At 38.2% G+C, this 22,639-nt stretch overlaps 1 pseudogene; it reads right to left on the bottom strand.

Annotated features, from left to right (window-relative positions):
• The window catches only part of LOC144309593 (vimentin-like), a 110,534-nt pseudogene that overhangs the window by 31,508 nt on the left and 56,387 nt on the right, over window positions 1-22,639 (bottom strand).

Genomic DNA, 22,639 nt, shown 5'->3' with positions numbered 1-22,639 from the left:
GCTGATATAGACATCAACACACTATACAGCTTTTGGTGAAAAAAAAAATGAGAAGGTAAGAGTGTTTTGTATGCTTGCATTTGTATGAAAAGGAAGGAAAATGCATTTGTTTATATATGCCTAAAATATGTCTGGAAATACACATAAGAGATCAGAACATTGTCACCTGTGTAATGAGAATGCAGGAGGTATAAATTGCCCAGAGACATAAATGAGTACATTTATACTTTTAAGAGTTAAAGCATGTATTTTTAATCTAAGACTTAAAGCATATTAGTGCAGTAATTACTTTAAGCAAATGAGCATTTAAAAATGAATTTTAGTTCTTTATTTCCTTTACCCATCTTATGATTTGCCCCAAACCACACTCAACAAAAACCCAAAATTTATACAATAAAATATCTGTTGAAGAATGATGAAGTCTGTTGAACAGATTGGCATCTATTTTCTTGTCTTGCGGTTGTAAATACAGCATTCATTAGAGCATTAGAATGTTAGTACAGATGTTTTAAAAATTTGCCCAAAAGTGAAACATTATATATATCTATTGTGTGTCATACACACCTCAGTTTAAGTTTCAATATAAGGTCATGAATTTATTGTAATTAAATGTTTTAGGAATTAAGAATCCTTCAGTAATAATTATAATAATAATAATGGTAATAACAGCTAGCACTGCATACTTACTGTTAAATTATGTACATTACCATGCTTAATCATAGAAACTTTATGAGGATTGAGGAGGGGCAAGATGGCAGAAGAGTAGGGTCCCCACGTCACCTGTCCCCACCAAATTACCTAGATAAGCTTCAAATCATCCTGATAATCTACGAATGCGGCCTGAGCTTTAAACAGAGAACAGCTGGAATGCTACAGTGAGAAGAGTTCACGCTTCTATCAAGGTAGGAAGACGAGAAAAACGAAATAAAGAAACAAAGGCCTCCAGGGGGGCGGGGCCCCACGAGGAGCCGGGCTGAGGCCGGGGCGAGTGTCCCCAGGACAGGAGAGCCCCGTCCCGGAGAAGCAGGAGCTGCACCAACCTTCCCGGGTGGAAATGGCTCACAGGGAGGTGGAGCAGGACCCCAGGAGGGCGGAGGTGCCCTCAGGCTCCCTGGGACACTAACAGACACCTGCGCCCCGGGAGAGTGCGCCGAGCTCCCTAAAGGGCTGCTGCACGCGCACGGCTGGACCCGGGAGCAGCGCGGAGGTGGCTCAGGCGGCTCTGCGGAGAGGGGGCTGCGGGGCCAGGATCGCAATTCCAACAGCGCAGGCCCAGGAACACAGGGCGCCGGGGACACAGCCCAGGATCCGGCCTCCCCCCAGGACAGGCAGAGGCCAGGAGAGCCCAGGACAGCAAGGACGCTCCTGCCCCGAGATAAGCAGATCAGCAGCCCCGCCCGGAGCATCCAGGCCCTGCAGACGCAGAGCTCCCTAGTTACTGCGGGAGCTGACTCCAGGGCTCCAGAGCTGGCCTCTGCCACTGCACTTGTCCCTCCTGGGGCCTCACGGGGTAAACATCCCCACTGAGCCCTGCACCAGGCAGGTGACACAGCAGCTCCCCCAAGTGCTAATACCTGAAAATCAGCACAACAGGCCGCTCCCCCAGAAGACCAGCTAGATGGCCACGTTCCAGGGGAAGTCAAGGGACTTAAAGAATACAGAATCAGAAGATACTCCACCGTGTTTTTTTTTTCTTTTTGATTTGTTTGCTGCCCCCCACCCCTTTTTTCCCTTTATTTCTTTTTCTTTCTCTTTTTCTTCTCTTTTCTTTTCTTTTTTTTCCTTTTTTCTTTTTCTCTTTTCTTTCTTCTTTCTCTCCTCTCTTTTTCTCCTTTTCCCAATACAACTTGTTTTTGGCCACTCTGCACTCAGAAAAATGACTAGAAGGAAAACCTCACCTCAAAAGAAAGAATCAGAAACAGTCTCTCTCCCACAGAGTTACATGATTTGGATTACAATTCAATGTCAGAAAGCCAATTCAGAAGCACTATTATAAAGATACTGGTGGTTCTAGAAAAAAAGCATAAAGTACTCAAGAGACTTCAAGACTGCAGACTTTAGATCTAATCAGGCAGAAATTAAAAATCAATTGAATGAGATGCAATCCAAACTAGAAGTCCTAACGACGAGGGTGAATGAGGGGGAAGAACGAGTGAGTGACAGAAGACAAGTGGATGGCAAAGAGGGAAACTGAGGAAAAAAGAGAAATAAAAGACCATGAGGATAGATTAAGGGAAATAAATGACAGCCTGAGGAAGAAAAACCTACGTTTAATTGGGGTTCCCGAGGGTGCCGAAAGGGACTATGTCCAGAATATGTATTTGAACAAATCATAGCTGAAAACTTTCCTAATCTGGGAAGGGAAACAGGAATTCAGATCAAAGAGATAGATAGATTCCCCCCCCTCAAATCAATAAAAACCATTCAAAACCTTGACATTTAATAGTTAAGCTTGCAAATTCCAAAGATAAAGAGAAGATCCTTAAAACAGCAAGAGACAAGAAATCTCTGACTTTTATACATTATATAACTGACATACTAATTTTAGTAGCCATCCCTTTGGTATTTAATTTTTAATTTTCATATTTATTTTTTAATATTTTAGTTATTTATTCATAAGAGACACAGAGAGAAAGGCAGAGACACAGGCAGAGGGAGAAGCAGGCTCCATGCAGGGAGCCCGATGTGGGACTCGATCCCAGGATCCCAGGGTCACACTTTGAGCCAAAGGTAGACGCCCAACTGCTGAACCACCTAGGTGTCCCTAATTTTTTCTTAAAGATTTTATTTATTTATCCATCAGGGACAGAGAGAGAGAGAGAGAGGCAGAGACACAGGCAGAGGGAGAAGCAGGCTCCATGCAGGGAGCCTGATGTGGGACTCGATCCTGGGACTCCAGGATCAGGCCCTGGGCTAAGGCAGGTGCTAAACCGCTGAGCCACCCAGGGATCCCCTAATTTTTAATTTTTATATTTTATTTTACTGAAGTATAGTTGACACATTAATTTTAGGTGTACAACACAGTGATTGGAAACCACTTTCAAACATTTTTCTTATTTATTTATGATAGTCACACAGAGAGAGAGAGAGGCAGAGACACAGGCAGAGGGAGAAGCAGGCTCCATGCACCGGGAGCCCGATGTGGGATTCGATCCTGGGTCTTCAGGATCACGCCCCGGGCCAAAGGCAGGCGCCAAACCGCTGCGCCACCCAGGGATCCCGGAAACCACTTTCTAAGGACTTACTTTAGATATAGGAATATTATTATTATTATTATTATTATTATTATTATTATTATTGGAACATTAAAAATTATCTATTCACTTGATTTTTTAAAATGGTGGTAAAAAATGCATGAGATAAAGTTAACCATCTCAACTCTTTGAAGTGTATGGGTAAGTGGTTTTAAGTACCTTGACATCGTGACACAGAACTTCAAAATTTTTCATCTTGTGAAGCTAAAACTCTGTACCCATCAAACAACTCCCCATCCCCACCTTCCCTCAGCTCCTGGAACCACTATGCTATTTTCTGCCTCTATGAATTTGACTATGCTAGGTGTCTCCTGGGAGGGGAGTGATGCAGTGCTTGTGTTTTTGTGATAACATAATATCTTCAAGGTTCATCCATTATAGAGGATGTCATCATCCCCCTTTTAAAGGATTAGTAACATTTGATTATTTGTAAAAACCATGTTTTGTTTATTCATTCACCTGTAAATAGATGGGAGTTGCTTCCACCTTTTGGCTGTTGTAAATAAAGATGCTATGAACACAGGCATACAAATGTCTCTTTGAGACTCTGCTTTCAATTCTTTTGGATATATATCATCCAGAAGTGAAACTGCTGGCTCATACAGTAATTCCACTTTTAATTTTTTGAAGAACTGCCATACTGTTTTCTACAGCAGCTGCGCCACTTCACATGCTCACTATTTCCAATTTTCTCACTTCCTCATCAACACTTGTTACTTTCTGTTTTACCAACAGTAGTCACACTAATGCGTGTGAAGTGGTACCTCATTGTGGTTATTTGCTGATTTAATATCAAAAAACAAATTTGAATGAAATGAAAGTTCTATATAGCAATGTTGCAAGATAGATGGGGTCTGGATGTTGAAGGATCTTGAATATGAAGCTAAATAATTTGGAATTTATTTTAGAGAAATGGAAGTTAGCAGAGATTGTAAAGAAAAGAGGTTTTCAATGCAGAGAAGCATTATATGAAATTGAATAAACTAAATAAAGCATTGAAAATGTAGTTAAAATGGTCATTAAACTTTATGCTGGATTTTAAAATGTTATTCTGTATGTTGGCAAATTGAACACCAATAAAAAATAAATTTATTATTAAAAAAACTAAAAAAATAAAATGTAACTATAAAGAAATTTATTATCTTTTTCTAAAATCTGAATTAATGGAACTTTCTTTGGAGTAGATGTGGGGAGGTTTGTGTTGTAATCTCAATCTCTGCACTATTCACTTTTATTTTTTTTCTTTTACAAAATAAAGAATCTAAATGATCATTTAGATTCTCAAAAGCAAAAGTCTCAAATCTCATCTTCCACTGATGATGTCATCAAGTTGAATGTTAAAATAAGTTGCTAATATTTCTAAAAACTCAATTGCATATTTTAATTTATTCAATTCACAAAACAGTGATTAAAGAGGTACTAAAATAAAATGGCAATATGTGAAATTCAAAGTCAAATTTAACATAATTGAATAATTACTTTACTGTAAAAATGAGTATAAGACCATTTCTTAAATTGTTCACATCAATTTAATAACATATAGGTAAAATTTGAATGTTAAGCAATATGAAATGTCTCCTCTGTGCTGGGCTCCTCTTATTTGATAAACTACTCTCTTACTGGACTATATATATATTTTTTTAATATCTATTTATTTATCAAGAGAGACACAGAGAGAGGCAGAGACACAGGCAGAGTGAGAAGCAAGCTCCCTGTGGGGAGCCCAATGTGGGACTCGACCCTGGGACCCCGGGATCACTCCCTGAGCTGAAGGCAGATGCTCAACTGCTGAGCCACCCAGACGTCCCAGGACTATATATTTTTGAAGCTTAAATAACCCTTCAAAGCCACTCAATAGTATTAATTTGTGATACAACAAGACACTAAAAATCTTCCTCAAATGTTCACTCATATGTTTTCAAAGTACATTATAGGATGAGGAATGCAAGTAAACAGAAATTATGCAGACTTCTGAAAGTCATCCACAGAGAGAATTCATGGCAACATTAGTCAAACATAAAGCACATAAAGCATATATTTCAAAAAATGTAAAGCCATCTTTTAAAACAATGTTATATTGAGCCATATGAAATTGCTAATATTCTATGATTTTGACCTACCAAAAGACAATTTCATATAGCTCAATTTAATATATTGTATTTACTGGCATGGCAACTGTTATGGACATATTGAACTTATACATAAATAAACCTTCCTTCCTGAAAGAAAAATATAATTGCCTTGGGGCACCTGACTGGCTCAGGCCATGGAGCCTGTGACTCTCGATCTTGGGGTCATGAGTTCAACCCATACATGTTGAGTGTTAAATAACTAAATTGAATTGCCTATATAGACTTAAAAATTAGAAATGTCCTATATTAGCAATGCATAGGATGTTAGAACTCTCAGTGTATTTGAGTCTATGTTTTGTGCCAATTCTTCGGGTCAGAAAAGGTTTCTGATACTCATTATATTTCCCACCAGCACATTAACATGGTAATCTGTACATCACATGCTCTGAATAAATACATGATCTGATTTGGAATACAAACATAATCTATTTTCAAGTGTCTAAATCCTGACTTAGCTAACAGATTATGTTTGGTATATTTTGCTCAGCTCTGTTCACTGAGCTGAATAATTAAGGAATACCTAATAGTTTCAACAAATCAGATTCTTGACTCTATTAGGAAAAGTTACAGGAGATGTATGGTTTTGCCATCAGCTATGATTTATTTCAAGATTTCTGTCACTGATATTTGTAGACTGTACATCCTATTTAGAATATTACATGCTACTTTGTTCTTATAACTTAAGAATTTAGCTCCTAAAAAATTATACTATCCAATTATGTTGTTGAATCCATTATTTAAATGGGAAGGGGAGAAGTGATGGTAGAGGTCTAGAGTGTCAAATATGGCAAACTCATTTTCTAATTGCAATTACAGTGATAAGAAAGATACTTATCTTTCTGAGTTAGTTGATAGTTTCCTTGCAGACTGACAAAAATACACAGTTGATTACCGAGCAGCATCTAAAGAATGAACAAGTTTGCTAGTGATCACCAAGAGGTGGGACAGTCTGTTCTTCTATCACCAGCTGGACCCATCAGTCACACAAATGTTCATGAACTTTGCCTTTGCTTAAGAATTGCAAACTATTTTTTGAAGTTAATATACCCACATGCGAAATCAGAATAAATTATAGCTGGCAACAACCACTAATATATGAAAGGATAAAACAAAAGCTCAATGGCCAGGTATAAAGCAACTACATCCTTGCCCTGAGAAACAGATCTTCACTGGTAACACAGGGTTAGAGGTAACTCCTGATTGCTGTGAAATTTATACCAGCATTTCTGCATGTAGTGAAAACTGTGTTTCTTAATAAACCAGTCCAGTTATTCTTTATTTACATTATAAAAATTCATGCTGTAAGAGAAACACCTTTCATCAGTGTTTTGCATATGTTTTTACAAAACAGAAATGTTTACTCTCTTATGTTATTACTGCTTCATCCTTTAGCACATCTTGATATATGTCTACTATGTGCCAGGAATATCTTGCATCAGAATCCCCTGGCAGGCTTATTATAACACAAATTGTTGTATCCCCACTTCCAGAGTTTGTGATATGATAGATAAGGAGAAGGGCATGAAAATTTGTACTTCGGATCCTAACAAGTTTCTAACAATTTCCCAGGTGATACTGATCCTGCTGGTCTAGAAAACCACTCTCCTGTGGGTAGGAGTTACAGGGCAAGGAGGACATAGCTTCATTCCTCATCAAATCTACATTCTAATAGAAAAGACTTGAACATATTAGTAGAAATAGGAACCTCCCCATTATTATCTTAAGGAAAATTACCTGAATTGCATTCACATACATACTATAACACCATTTCCCCTGGGCAGCTTGATTTTCCAATTCTCCATGTTTCCATGGCTAGATTCCTATGCCTGCTGTACTAACCAAACACAAGGCACTAAATCACCTGGATGCCACATCTGGGCAGGTTTCAAGGGTAAGATAAATCAATCAGATGCACCGATTTCTTGTTCGGACCCTAAAATGGCTAAATTATATTACACAGAAGCCTGTCTTTTAAAGTTTTAAGACTTTAATTTCTCTCCTCTGGTTTCTCAGCTTACTCATGCTGGTGGCAGGTCCTCCACTCAGGGGTCAGCAGGAACTGCATTGAATTCCCTGGGAAACATGCCTCTGTATCGCTGTCTTCAGGCTCAGGCTCCACCTCTGCACTGAGTTCACACAGGTGGGGACAGAAGTCTATACCAAATAGGTGGTGCAGCTGGGGAGAAGAGGGATGCCTTCAGATACAGATGGTCAGAGCATCTATAGGAGCCATCTAGAAATTCCTGTTGCTCCAGCTTCAATATTTCATGTGTCTGGGGTGAAACTAGGCCTTCCGTTCACTCATTACTGAGGTCCAGAATGTCTCAGACCCAAACTTGTCCAAGAAATAACCATAGACAGGAATCTCAGAGTCATCTTTTCTGCAGCTGAGATGAAACTTGGGAGAAAACTGAAAAGTTGAATTTGAATATCCTATCATAGGTCGTTTGATAGACTAAGAAAAAATTAATTTTCTGGAGAAATGTCACGGCTAAAATTACATTCTTTCCTTTTATGGTTAGTAGCTCCACACATAAAATCTTTTGAGTGATGTACTCACAGGCAGAGGAGGAAGCATATTGTGGGAGCCATCCGCCAGGTGTCTCAACCGCAGTCCCCTGGGGATCTGTAGTCAGTGGCTAGGCTTTGGCCCATTTTACCAGGTAGAGCGATGTGTATCATCCCATTCTGTTACAACTACATTCTCCTTTTCTATGTACGTTGGAAATGACATCACAGTATATCTCCTCAACCCACAGTCCATAAATAGAACTAACCCAGGAGTAAAAATACTGTTAGCCAGCAGATTTTGATCCTGGCCTTAGCAATGCTGATTTCATAACATAATTATGGAGCATATAGAAAATAAATATTTATGGATATTCCTGTAGCACCTAGCAGAGGCCTGTGTGTGCAAAACAAGCAGACAGATACCTTTTCATTGAATGTGACTTCTTTCATTATACCTACCAGCCACTGTGGATCCAATTTAATGCCAAATACAAGGTAGTTAACATCTGGAAGGCTAAGTCTGAAAGGGTTAAGTGTCAACATTCCACTCAGAGCTTGGGAGGCTCTCTATTTCACCAAACTCTTTGTGAAATCTTATTGCTATGAATTTGGTCAGGTTCCTTTCTCTGTCTATGCTCTTCATGCTTCTAGGTCAATACATTAACTTTGGTCTATGTCAGATGCCAACTCCTCTATTTAGCCCACTCTAATTTCTTCAGAACTGCTGCAGAACTTTATCTGCATATTTTTATGATTTTTATTAGTCTTTACTTCTTATACTACTTATGTACTGATTGCATAGCCTGTGGATTCTTGGAGAAGAAAAAGATCTACATCTTTCTCAATCAAAACTATATCTGGCAACACAACCTAACATTCAAAGAAAGATTTTTCTGCTGATTATAAAATAAAGGCAGACTTAAACTGTTTGAGAATATTAATTTGAGTATAATTTATGTGAAATAAATGGCCAGCTACTTACATGGAAAATAGAATAATTTAGAGATTTCATAAGAAGACAAAGGACTACCAAGAGATGTACTGCACAAGCAAAAAATTAATAATTTATTTAAAATAAATATGAAATATATAAGTCCATTATCTCCTCTCTGCTCTCTGGTGCCCTTTTTAGAATTATGGACATTAATAAATACATATATATATTTATACATGTATATGTATATTTATATACGTATATATGTATACTCACTATATGTGATAACATTATACATATTCATATACATATAGAGGGCCTGGGTTGGTATTCAGATATGAAGAATAACGACCAATATTGTCTCTAACAACGATTTATATCTTAACCACATCTACTCTGTGGGAGCCATTAGTTTCCATTACATCCACTTGAGTTTAAAATTGCACAAATGTATTTACCTTTCTTTAGTCAATAATTGCAAAGAAAACAGACTGGTCGGGGAAAGGCCATGTGGTATCTGACAAACAATAAAACAACATAGGATAACCAATGACTACTTCTAGTCCTGTGACATCTTAATATCTTTAACCACCACACACATATGCTAGTCATAGGAGCTATTTTGTCGCAATTCATACCTCTTAGAACCAACTAGAATATCATTGTTGCTATGAGTTGGACAAGTTAACCATTGTGCCATGGTAATACAACAAAACTATTATTTTTCTTCCCGAAGAAAGATCAGAAGGGGAATGTTTTAAGTGTAATTAGTCCTCCGGAGTTTCCTGGTACTAACTAGGATACACCTTCAGAAACGGCACCAAATTTGAAAAAGTCACTCTCCAAAGACACTTGGTCCAGTAGAAACCTACACAGCCGACAATAGCAGAAGTGCCTATTTTTTAGAGTACTTAGCAAGAAAGAGCATTATATGTGCATCAGTGTCCAGAACAAAGTCCCCATTCCTATCAAGAAGAGCAGGTGTGATCTATGTAGACTAAATACGGTGGCTAGGATTCACCTTATAAAAAATACCAATGGAACGTAAGAGATTCTAATAAAACTGCAGTCTATTCAGGTAGGTATCACTGTGTGGCAGAAATTTGTGTCCTCATAAATCAGGTATATTACCTTAAGAAGTGGAAAGGCAAATTAAGCCTCCTGTTGGCAGTGACCCCAATCTCCAGTGCCCTCCAGGGAAGGTTATGCCTTGAATACCATACACAGGGCTAGGGTGGTGTTGTTCACATTAGGAGATTTTCTCTGTTCACTGTCCTAATGCCAATCACTTCTTCCCTATGGTGGAGATATTTCAAGCAGCATCCACCAGGCAACATTTCTATGGCTGGAAAAGTTCGACAGGAAACTTCAAACTACCACTAGAGAAAAACACGGACCAAGCTGACAGCATGAAAACAGAAAGGAGAGAAAGAGAAGGAGGGAGAGAGGGAGAAAGGGAGGGAGGGACAGAGAGAGGCTACTTGGGGGGGGCTGCTATTTGGGGAGCAACTATAGAAATGATTCCTGGCAGTGAGAAGAGCAGACCTCACAGAGTCAACAAGATTACTATTGAAGTCCAAGTGCTGCAAACAGAAAAACTGCTGCCTCCCAAACTGTGTAAAGTTTGTCAAAGAAGAGCGCAAGCCATCTGTGAAGGACCTGGTACATGTTTAAGAAGCTCACTCAATAATACAGAATCAGGAAGATGGGATAAGGGGCAGCTCAGAGACGCTCCTCTCCACATCGGACAAGAGGTTCCAGAAGTAGCGGTGGGGAGCAGCTGAGGCTTCCAAAGACCTCTCCCATCCCTCATCCTCACACGCATATGGTCCACATAAATCTGGAAGATACAGATCCATGTTAACTTAACTGCATTCCCAGTGTGTGACTTCTGGTAGACTGTGAGTTTGGTGATTCTCTGTCATTTCTAGGGATATAAGTCTGGAATAAAATGATGATTTTGGATATAATTACAGATACACATTTTAATGGTAAGGGTCTCCAATGGCACCTATGGTTTTCAGCTCCCTGGGGAAGGAGCTGGAGCACTCAGATCTCCTCACCCTGGGAATGAAATGACCATGAAGATCATCCCAGGGTCATGGCTGATTCAAAATACACTAGGAAACGGCCTACACAGAGCTCTCTTGAGGAATGCATTAGGCAAGGAATTGGGTTGCTTTGAATTAGTCCCACAGAAAGAATTACTGAGACTTGGATAATAAAACTAAATGCGGGGACAAGACCCAGTCCTGAGGGTCATTCCATCAAGGAGGAAAGGAACAGTCTTTCTGACGCTGGATGCTATGGCAGCTACAGCCAGTCTCGCCCTCTCTCAACTCTGCTCCCCACACCCTTCTCCGCGTCCTCTACTAATAACACGAAACACATTTTTCTCCTGGATCCACTTCAGGAAAAGCCAATCCTACTCTATAGAAAGCCCCTTTAAAAGGCGAAGTCACCACTTTTAAAATGGCAAAATCCTCCTTCAGTAGAGGTCTAAAAATCAGGCCAAAATCGCCACAAGCAGTTAAGTTTGCTTAAGATTAAATAGGGTTGAATAAACGATCTCTGCAGAGTGGGGTCCCCATTGTCTTTTCTCTGCGAGTCCTGTGGCTTCTAACACTTGGTACCTTCCAGTAGCACTGACCTTGAACCACACTTTTCATCTGCACTGGGGTTTCCCAGAGGCTGTTGTAAATATCCTTCCATGGGATAGAAATCCACTCTCCTTGTGCAGACTTTCCTGATTGAACATTTTCCTTGCTGTATGCATTAGGAAAAACATTTTGTGCATGCACGCACAAAGGTGGGGGTTTGGGCGGTGGCTACCCACCTCTGTGACACTTATTGGTGTGGGATCTTCCTTGGCATCCTCCCTTTAGCTTCTACAGAGTATAAGGAGTTGCTTTTACATCTGTGGATTCACTACCTCCATGTCACTAATCCCCAGATGATGTTGCATCCCCGTTTACCCCCCTAGGTAGACACTTCAGTTGCATGCCCTAGCTAGCCTGAGTGATGGCATTTGTCCCCCACACTGGGCTTAATCAAAGTAGGTTTTCTCTTTCCTTCTGTGAAGTCAGCAGTGTTGTTCTAGCACAGCGACTTAAACTGCATGCGTGTATACCTTCAGGAGTTCAGGCGGCAAGTGGGTTGGAATTGGATCGCGCTCCCTCAAAAGCCAGAAATAGAAGCTTAGAGAATGAGCACAATGATTAAATTAAGAACATGCAAGTAGGACCAAGGTAGATTTCCTACTCCGTGCACGCAGCACGTCTTTTGTGGTGTGCATTTGAAGGTAAGAAAGGTAAGACTCAGAAAGGCAAAAAAAGGGATCCCTGGGTGGCACAGTGGTTTGGCGCCTGCCTTTGGCCCAGGGTGTGATCCTGGAGACCCGGGATCGAATCCCATGTTGGGCTCCCGGTGAATGGAGCCTACTTCTCCCTCTGCCTGTGTCTCTGCCTCTCTCTCTCTCTCTCTCTCTCTCTATCATAAATAAATTTAAAAAAAGAAAGGCAAAAAAATAAAAAAGGCAGGAATACTATGAAAAATACCTGAATGTAGACAATTAAATGGAAAATAAGGTGAAGAGGATACACTTGTTAAATACATGGACAAACAGTAAATCTGGAGAGTTAAGAGAAATAAGAATTAAGAGAAAATGGCCAATTTGGTTATAAATCAGTTGAGTCATTATCTCTACATCTTATACAACAATATACTAAACAGTGACTTGAAACCTTAAAAACTGAGCCACCCACTTACAAGAATACTCCATTTTAAGTCTGTAAAATGCTAATATTAACAGTACGTAGGGGTGCCTGGGTGGCTCAGTTGGTTGAGCATCTGACTTAATTTCGGCTCCGGTTGTGATCCCAGGGTCCTGGGCCTGAGCCCCCCCCAAGGGGCTCCCACTGGGTGTGGAGCCTGCTGAAGATTCTCTCTCCCTCTGCCCCTCCTCCCCGCCCAGGTGTGCTCGCTTGCTCTATTTAGAAAACAAGTAGTACCTAAATAACTTTCCTTCCTGACTGTAGGTGATGCTGCTTTCGCTGTATCTTGCAGGAAAAACAAGTGAAAGTGAGTGTGGACCCAGAGCTCTACATCATTTCTTTGCTTTTCCTTTAAAAGCTTTCAGTGGCCATCCCGTATCTACAACAGGACTCATGTTTACCCAGTGATTTCGTTCATATTATCGTTTGCAGTTGGTGACCACCAATAGTAAAATTTTGCAGAATTAGTACTGTTCCAATTTCACACATATTTCTGTGGCCAGGAAAAGGACACGCAACTTAAACTTATTTTACAACTATTTAGTCAGGTAGCATTAGCCAATTTATATACATGGACTTTTGTTCATTTAATAAAAAAATTTTGGATGTAATATTTTATTTCCTATCTCATAAGATTCCAAAATATCAAATTATAAAATGTAATAAGCCCTTATATCTAGATAACTGTAAAATACCTTCAATTATTAAAATCTTTGTTCTAATGTTTCTTTATTAACTAATCAGGTGAATAACTGTAGCTGTTAGGTAAATGTAGACTATTTATAAGACAAATTCCTAGGAGAATTGATGTATTAAGAAAAAAATTTCAAAAATTATAGCTGTGTATACAGTATTGATTAAGAAGTGTGTGGAACAATTTAATGACATATATCAGTTATACAGAATTATATGATTTATAGTGAAGTACACTCATTTCTTCTTTTACTTAAAAAATCAAGAGCAATTATAATAAATTACACTTCATTTGATCAGAAAATGTGTCTACACTGAAAGCACACACTATTATCAGTCTACTGTTGACTATGAAATTATCCAAAATAATTTAACACATTAAATTTTATCCCTTTGTTCCAAATAAAAATATACAGTAATTCAGAAAATTGCCTTAAAGAAGAAGATGTATTGACTAATATGTATAACATTCTAGGGAATTTGTCTTTTTTGGAAAGATAAACATTGATACGAATGCAGTAACATAATTGGAGTTTAATATTCCTAAAACTTAACTTAATGTCCTTATTAAAAACTAGATGTGCTTTATTTATCCATCCCCATGTTATTGGACACTTAGATTTTCTCCAATTTCCTATGTCACAGTCTTTGTCATCAATGAACACTTGTGTTCTATAATAAATTTGTGATCTTACCACCACTTGAAATCTATGCTCACAACTGGTAATACTAAGTCAAAAATTAAGAGTTTTTTAAATCCTCTAATGTGATTTGGTTTTCAGAAGTTTTATACTTTGTAATACCCTCTCTATATGTTCTCATTCACCACACCTTTCCAGCCTGGTACTATTATTTTATAATTACGGTTTTATTAAATGGAGAATCCAAAAACCATATCATGTTCTTACTTGATTTGTTGGATTATTGATGAAGTTGGACAGACTTCTGGATGAAATTTCTGTATAAATTCTTTTGCTTATTTTTTCTAACAGAATTTGATAGTTTTCTATTATGGTGTGATCCCCAATATACTGAAAATATTAAATCTTAGTCTACAATATTTGTTGTTGATATTCCTTACAGTCTACCTAATCGACTTGGAAATTGTTTAGGTTATTTGATCCAGTAAAATTATCTTGTAAATGTAAACAATGTCTTCATTTCTTTAATTGTTCTTATATGTTTAAAAATATCTATAAGCTATCAGCTTGAAATTTACCTGTATTTTCTTCTTATTTAAAATGTTTGTTTATATGTGTATTTCATCCACCATTAATTTTGTTTAATAGTAGGAGGTAAGAATTACTTTTTTTCCCCAAAAATATAATCCATGATCCAGATATTGTCTGGTCTGGTGAGCTTTCTTTTTCCAATTAGTTGTGCTGCTGCCTCATGTATCAGAAACTAAATCCCAAAGCAAAAGTTCTTTTACTTATGAAAGTTTAGTTTCCAAAAGATGCTTCTAGTTTCATTTGTTAGAATTACATGATTGAACAAATGTAGGTTGGCAGAGATAGTGTATCTTTATTCTATATGTAGTTCTGATTTTAGTTACAAAAATCTAGATGGAAGACTTTTTTTAAAGATGTATTCATTCATTCATTCATTCATTCATTCATTCATTCATGAGAGACACAGAGACAGGCAGAGACACAGACAGAGGGAGAAGCAGGCTCCACGCAGGGAGCCTGATGTGGGATTTGATCCCAGGACCCCGGCGTCACGCCCTAGGCCCCCCAGGGGCCCCAGAGAAGGAAGCAGTTCTTAATGAAGGGAGAGTCTACAAAGAGCAACATTATCTGTGCTTCTTAAATGCACATCTACAGAGATTTATTTCCATCTATCAAGACCTATAAGAATGCCGTGCAGTGTTAGCTATATAAACCCCTTTCTAAAGGTAGGAATTGCAGGATATATAAAACTTGGAGCTCTTCTTAACCATATTTTTGTCAGGTAGAGAAAAATGACTAAATTAAATGTATCTTGAATTCCTGGGATAAATTCAAAATACACTTGCTGCACCATATATGTTATTACCTAAAACGACTTGCTAATCTTTTGACATTGACATTTACAACTGATTTTTTAAAAATTTACATTATGCCTAGTTTTGAAATTCTTTCATCACAAAGAATTGAGAAGTGAGTCCTCTTTTAAGGGGTATATCTCTGGACTATTGTGGGTGAGACTGGAATTACACATTTCTTGCATTTTCAGTGTTTGGCAAATCAGTTTGTGAATGGTATTTTATTGTGAGTTGTTTTATTGTGGATTCAGTTTATTTAATATTATGTATTTATCCCATTTTTGTTAATCCCTTTGGTGGCAGTATTATTTCCTTATGAATTTATCCACTGAAGGTGCATTTTCAAATGTAATGTGATAAAGATAATAATACTTTATGTAATTAGTCTAAAAACTAACCTTTTGTTTTTCAAACTTATTTTATCTTTTTTTCTAATTCATTAATTTTTGCTCTTGTTTCCCTTCCCTTCATATTCATTTTTTCCCATTATTTGAAAAATAATTAAAATTCTAGGGGATCCCTGGGTGGCGCAGTGGTTTGGTGCCTGCCTTTGGCCCAGGGCGCGATCCCAGAGGCCCAGGATCTCTTCCTCTCTCTCTCTCTCTCTCTCTCTCTCTGTGACTATCATAAATAAATTAAAAAAATTAAAAAAAATAAAATTCTATCTTTAATCCCTTCACTTTTAGCCTTTTTTCTTTCCCAAAATAAGTACTTAAATTTATGTGTCCCTCTGAGTCCTGCTATAAAGTCATCCTGCAAGGTAAATGATACATAATTATTATTTTTCTTTTTTTTAGTTTTAAGGATGTTCTAATATTCATTATTTCTTGAAGCCATGATTTATCTATATTTTTATTTATGGTTTGATTAAGTCCATTATGTTCAGACCACATATCTAAATTATAGCAATAATCTTTATTAGCAGATTCTGTGTTTGCATATTTGTTTACTTGCCAAATCAATACTCATGGTTCTTTCACAGTCGCTCATGGATGTGTGCAGAGTGGGAAAAATTTGAGTCTACAAATGTGCACATTCCTAATTGAGACTGACCAGGGATACGCGCTGGTTTTCTGTTTCAGGTCTTATACTGTTAATACATGTCTTTCTTGTGATTTACTTAGGGGCACATGTTTTGCATTTCTGTGCTTTTTGTTGGTGATTTCACTTAAAATGGCCCCCAAATATACTGCTGAAGTGTCTAGTGGTCCTGAGCACAAGACTGTGACATGCCTTATGGATGAAATATGTGCTACATAAGCTCCATTCATGCACAGGTTATGCAGCATTTGGATGTGAGTTCAATATCAATAAATCAATAACATATATTAAACAAGTTTTTCTTTCTAAAGAAACACACATAAAACAAGGTTGTGTCTTGCTCAGTTGACAAAAATTTGTAACCGGAGGTTGACATGAACCCACCTCTGTTTCCTGTAGGAGCAACTGTTTAGTATTCACTAATTCAGTATCTGCAAACGTTTATAGAACATGAGCACGATAAATAATGAGAATAGACTGTACTTTGAGACTTGAAATTTATTTTGTGTATATACACGGAGTTACTTTTAATAAATATTCTATGAATGCTGGTATAGTACATATCTGATTGATTTTGATTTGTGGATGTGTTTTCTATACATGCCATTGATATTGAATCTGCTAAGTGATATGCAAGTAGTCTATATTCCAATTTTTTTCTCTGATTATCAAGTGTAAAAATCAGTATGTAATCATTTTCACAACTTCTATCAAAATTCTCATTTTGTATGTTTTGATGCTATTAGTATAGAGTATAGAGATTTACAAACTCCTCTTTATGGTTATTTTAACATTTTATATTTAATAGTACCTAAATTCTCTTCATCAAAAACTTTTTTTTGTTTTCTTTAAATGTTTTTGCATGTGGTAATTATACAGATGTACCAGATTTATTTTATAATTCCTGTTATGGCTTTGTCTATTCTGTAAACTTGAATTTTATTGAAAAAAAGTAAATATATAAAATGCATCTCTGTAACAGATGTCTTAAAGAATACTGGTAATCTTTGTTTTTTTACTGGAATATTTAGGTTTTTGGCATTAATACTGATTCATTTTATGTTTAGTTTTATGGAGTATCCAGTATTTTGCATAATTTCTTTTTTATTCACCTCCCATTTTTGTCAGAGTATTTTGTTCACTATATGACTTTTCATGTAAGTAAATATCTTTAAATTCACATAAAATTAATTCATCTGACTTTGTTTTATTACCTGATTTTGGGTATTCAGTTCACTTTTCTGTTGCATCCTGATGCAGAGAACAGAGTTAATTATATTTCTCTTTTCAAGAAACACTGTCTCCCTCAGACCATGGAAACGATATCTTTTTACTTTTTTTCATTATATTGTTCCCCTTCAGCAGAGATCACTATAATCTTTCCTTTTCCCACAGGTATGCATTTTATTATTTTATATACTTCTGAAATACATACTATTGATTTTGCTTATTTTAATTCACATAAATGTTATTGTTTTAGAAATCATCCTGTGATACTTATTTAATGATAATTTTTAAGTGTACTCATTTATCTCTTTTTATATATTACATACATAGAAAACATCTAGTAGTTGTAATGTATTTTCTTGGTAGTTCACAGGAATTTCACATAATTATTAATGTCCTGTCAAATCTAGACATTTTAAATATCTTCTGCTGTGTCACACACATGTTAACTAAATGCCTTTTTTGGAATGGAAACCCTTACATCTGATGTAATAAGATCCATCAATGTTTCACATTCAGATTGCATTTTTAGAGTCTTTTTAAAAAATCTTTCCATATTCTAGAATCACATAGATATTTTCCTATTTGATTCTATTAACTTTATGGTTTTGTTGTTCAAATTTAGGTATTTAACAACTGGAGTTGAAGATATAAATTATAAGCTAAATGTTTGACTTTGTATTTCTCCATATATGTCAAGGTCCCACATTCACATTTGTTTGTTTCAGAATTATCATTATATTCTATTAATTCATTTATCCACTTGGGTTCTATTTTTATGACTACACTTTTTATTATGTGTTAGTAGCTATTAAGTGTCCTTGTCTATGATACTATTTTTTTTCTTATGTTATTCTAAAATTCCCCTGGCTATTCGGGGTCTTTTCTGATTCCACACAAATCTTAAAATAATTTGTTTCAACTCTCTGAAGAAAGTCCATGGTATTTTGATAGGGATTGCATTAAACGTGTAAATTGCCTTGGGTAACGTTGACGTTTTCACAACATTAATTCTGCCAATCCATGAGCATGGAATATTTTTCCATTTCTTTGTGTCTTCCTCAATTTCTTTCAGAAGTGTCCTGTAGTTTTTAGGGTATAGATTCTTTACCTCTTTGGTTAGGTTTATTCCTAGGTATCTGATGCTTTTGGGTGCAATTGTAAATGGGATTGACTCCTTAATTTCTCTTTCTTCAGTCTCATTGTTAGTGTATAGAAATGCCCTTGATTTCTGGGCATTGATTTTGTATCCTGCCACGCTGCGAAATTGCTGTGTGAGTTCTAGCAATCTTGGGGTGGAGGCTTTTGGGTTTTCTATGTAGAGTATGATGTGTTTGGGGAAGAGGGAGAGTTTGACTTCTTCTTTGCCAATTTGAATGCCTTTAATGTCTTTTTGTTGTCTGATTGCTGAGGCTAGGACTTCCAATACTATGTTGAATAGCAGTGGTGAGAGTGGACATCCCTGTCTTGTTCCTGATCTTAGGGGAAAGGCTCCCAGTGCTTCCCCATTGAGAATGATATTTGCTGTGGGCTTTTCATAGATGGCTTTTAAGATGTCGAGGAAAGTTCCCTCTATCCCTACACTCTGAAGAGTTTTGATCAGGAATGGATGCTGTATTTTGTCAAATGCTTTCTCTGCATCTAATGAGAGGATCCTATGGTTCTTGGTTTTCTCTTGCTGATATAATGAATCACATTGTATGTTTTACGAGTGTTGAACCAGTCTTGTGTCCCTGGGATAAATCCTTTTTGGTCATGGTGAATAATTTTCTTAACGTACTATTGGATCCTGTTTGCTAGTGTCTTGTTGAGAATTTGTGCATCCATGTTCATCAGGGATATTGATCTATAATTCTCCTTTCTGGTGGGGTCTTTGGTTTTGGAATTAAGGTGATGCTGGCCTTATAGAATAAATTTGGAAGTACTCCATCTCTTTCTATCTTTCCAAACATCTTTAGCAGAATAGGTATGGTTTCTTCTTTAAACGTTTTATAGAATTCCCCAGGGAAGCCATCGGGCCCTGGACTTTTGTGTCTTGGGAGGTTTTTGATGACTGCTTCAATTTCCTCCCTGGTTATTTGCCTGTTCAGGTATTCTATTTCTTCCTGTTCCAGTTTTGGTAGTTTGTGGCTTTCCAGGAATGCGTCCATTTCTTCTAGATTGCCTAATTTATTGGCCTATAGCTGTTCATAATATGTTTTTAAAATCGTTTGTATTTCCTTGGTGTTGGTCGTGATCTCTCCTTTCTCATTCATGATTTTCTTAATTTGAGTCTTCACTCTATTCTTTTTAATAAGGCTGGCTAATGGTTTATCTATCATTAATTCTTTCAAAGAAACAACTCCTGGTTTTGTTGATCTGTTCCACCATTCTTCTGGTCTCTATTTCGTTGAGTTCTGCTCGAATCTTTATTAAGTCTCTTCTCCTGCTGGGTGTAGGATCTATTTGCTGTTTTTTCTCTAGCTCCTGTAGGTGTAAGGTTAGCTTTTTTACTTGAGTTCTTTCCAGTTTTTGAATGGATGCTTGTATTGCGATGTATTTCCCCCTTAGGACTGCTTTTGCTGCATCCCATCGATTTTGAATGGTTGTACCTTCATTCTCATTAGTTTCCATGAATCTTTTTAATTCTTCCTTAATTTCCTGGTTGATCCTTTCATCCTTTAGCAGGATGGTCCTTAACCTCCACGTGTTTGAGGTCCTTCCAAACTTCTTGTTGTGATTTAGTTCTAATTTCAAGGCATTATGGTCTGAGAATATGCAGGGGACGTTCCTAATCTTTTGGTATTGGTTCAGACCCGATTTGTGACCCAGTATGTGGTCTATTCTAGAGAAAGTTCCATGTGGACTTGAGAAGAATGTGTATTCAGCTGAGTTTAGATGTAAAGTTCTGTAGATTTCTGTGAAATCCATCTGGTCCAGTGTATCATTTAAAGCTCTCGTTTCTTTGGAGATGTTGTGTTTAGAAGTCCTATCGAGTGTAGAAAGCGCTCGATTGAAGTCACCAAGTATAAGTGTATTTTTATCTAAGTATGGCTTAACTTTGGTTATTAATTGATTGATATATTTGGCAGCTCCCATATTCGGGGCAAATAGATGGGTCCTGCTTTTTTTCCAGTCTGAAACCCTGCACCTTTTGATGGGGTCATTAAGCTTGTTCACATTCAGTTACTATTGAAAGATAGGAGTTTAGTGTCATCGTGATATTTATTCAGTCATTGCTTTTGTGGATTGTTCCATTGGACTTCTACTTAAAGGGGAATTGTGAGAGTCCCCCTTAAAATTTCTTGCAGAGCTGGTTTGGACATCACATATTCTTTCAGCTCCTGCCTGTCTTGGAAGCTCTTTATCTCTCCTTCCATCCTGAATGGGAACCTTGCTGGATAAAGTATTCTTGGTTGCATGTTTTCCTCATTTAGGACCCTGAATATATCCTGCCAGCCCTTTCTGTCCTGCCAGGTCTCTGTGGAGAGGTCTGCTATTACCCTAATACTCCTCCCCATAAAAGTCAGGGATTTCTTGTCTTTTGCTGCTTTAAGGATCTTCTCTTTATCTTTGGAATTTGCAAGCTTCACTATTAAATGTTGAGGTGTTGAACGGTTTTTATTGATTTTAGGGGGGGATCTCTCAATCTCCTGGATCTGAATGCCTGTTTCCCTTCCCAGATTAGGAAAGTTTTCAGCTATGATTTGTTCAAATACATATTCTGGACCTCTGTCCCTTTCGGTGCCCTTGGGAACCCCAATTAAATGTAGGTTTTTCTTCCTCAGGCTGTCATTTATTTCCTTTAATCTATCTTCATGGTCTTTTAATTTTGTGTCTCTTTTTTCCTCAGTTTCCCTCTTTGCCATCCACTTGTCTTCTATGTCACCCACTCGTTCTTCCACCTTGTTGACCCTCGTCGTTAGGGCTTCTAGTTTGGATTGCATCTCATTCAATTGATTTTTAATTTCTGCTTGATTAGATCTAAATTCTGCAGTCATGAAGTCTCTTGAGTTCTTTATGCTTTTTTCTAGACCCACCAGTAGCTATAATAGTGCTTCTGAATTGGTTTTGTGGCATTGAATTGTAATACAGATTTTGTAACTCTGTGGGAGAGAGACTGTTTCTGATTCTTTCTTCTGAGGTGAGGTTTTCCTTCTAGTCATTTTGCTCAGTGCAGAGTGGCCAAAAACATGTTGTATTGGGAAAAGGAGAAAATGAGAGGAGAGAAAGAAGGAAAGAAAATAGAAAAAGGAAGAAGAAAAAAAGGAAGAATAAAAGAAAAAAGAAGAAAAAGAGAAAGTAAAAGAAAGGAAAAAGGGTGGGGGAAGGATACAGAAATCAAAAAGAAAAAAAAAACACGCGGGAGTATCTTCTGATTCTGTATACTTTAAGTCCCTTGACTTCCCCTGGAACTTGTCCATCTAGCTGGTCTTCTGGGGGAGGGGACTGTTGTGCTGATTGTCAGGTGTTAGCACTTGGGGGAGCTGCTCTGCCCCCTACCTGGTGCAGGGCTCAGTGGGGGCTGTTTGCACCGTGAGGCCCCAGAAGGAACAACCACAGTGGCGGCAGCCAGCTCTGGAGCCCTGGAGTCAGCTCCCGCAGTAACTCTAGAGCTCTCAGTCTACAGGGGCCTGGAGGCTCTGGGGGCGGGGCTGCTGATCTGCTGAGCTCCGGGGCAGGAGCATCCTTGTTGTCCTGGGCCCTCCTGGCCTCTGCCTGTCCCGGGGGGACGTTGGATCCTGGGCTGTGTCCCCGGTGCCCTGGGCTCCCGCCGCGCAGCCCCCTCCACGCAGAGCAGCCGCCCGAGCCCCTCCGAGCTGCTCCCGGGTCCAGCTGAGCGTGCCCTGCAGCCCTTTAGGGAGCTCGGCCTGGGTTGTGGGGCTCTCCCAGGGCGCAGGTGTCTGTTAGTGTCCCAGGAAGCCTGAGGGCATCCCCGCCCTCCTGGCGTCCTGCTCTAACTCCCTGAGAGCACCTTTCTGCCCAGCAAGATTGGGGAAGCTCCTGCTTCTCCCAGCCGGGGCTCTCCTGTCCTGGGGACACTCGCCCAGGCCTTAGCCCAGCTCCTT

This window comes from Canis aureus, unplaced genomic scaffold (genome assembly GCF_053574225.1).
Source record: "Canis aureus isolate CA01 unplaced genomic scaffold, VMU_Caureus_v.1.0 ptg000124l_RagTag, whole genome shotgun sequence".
NCBI classification, from domain to species: domain Eukaryota; kingdom Metazoa; phylum Chordata; class Mammalia; order Carnivora; family Canidae; genus Canis; species Canis aureus.
The sequence above is the reverse complement of the archived record's forward strand: the minus strand, read 5'-3'. Positions and strand labels throughout refer to the sequence as shown.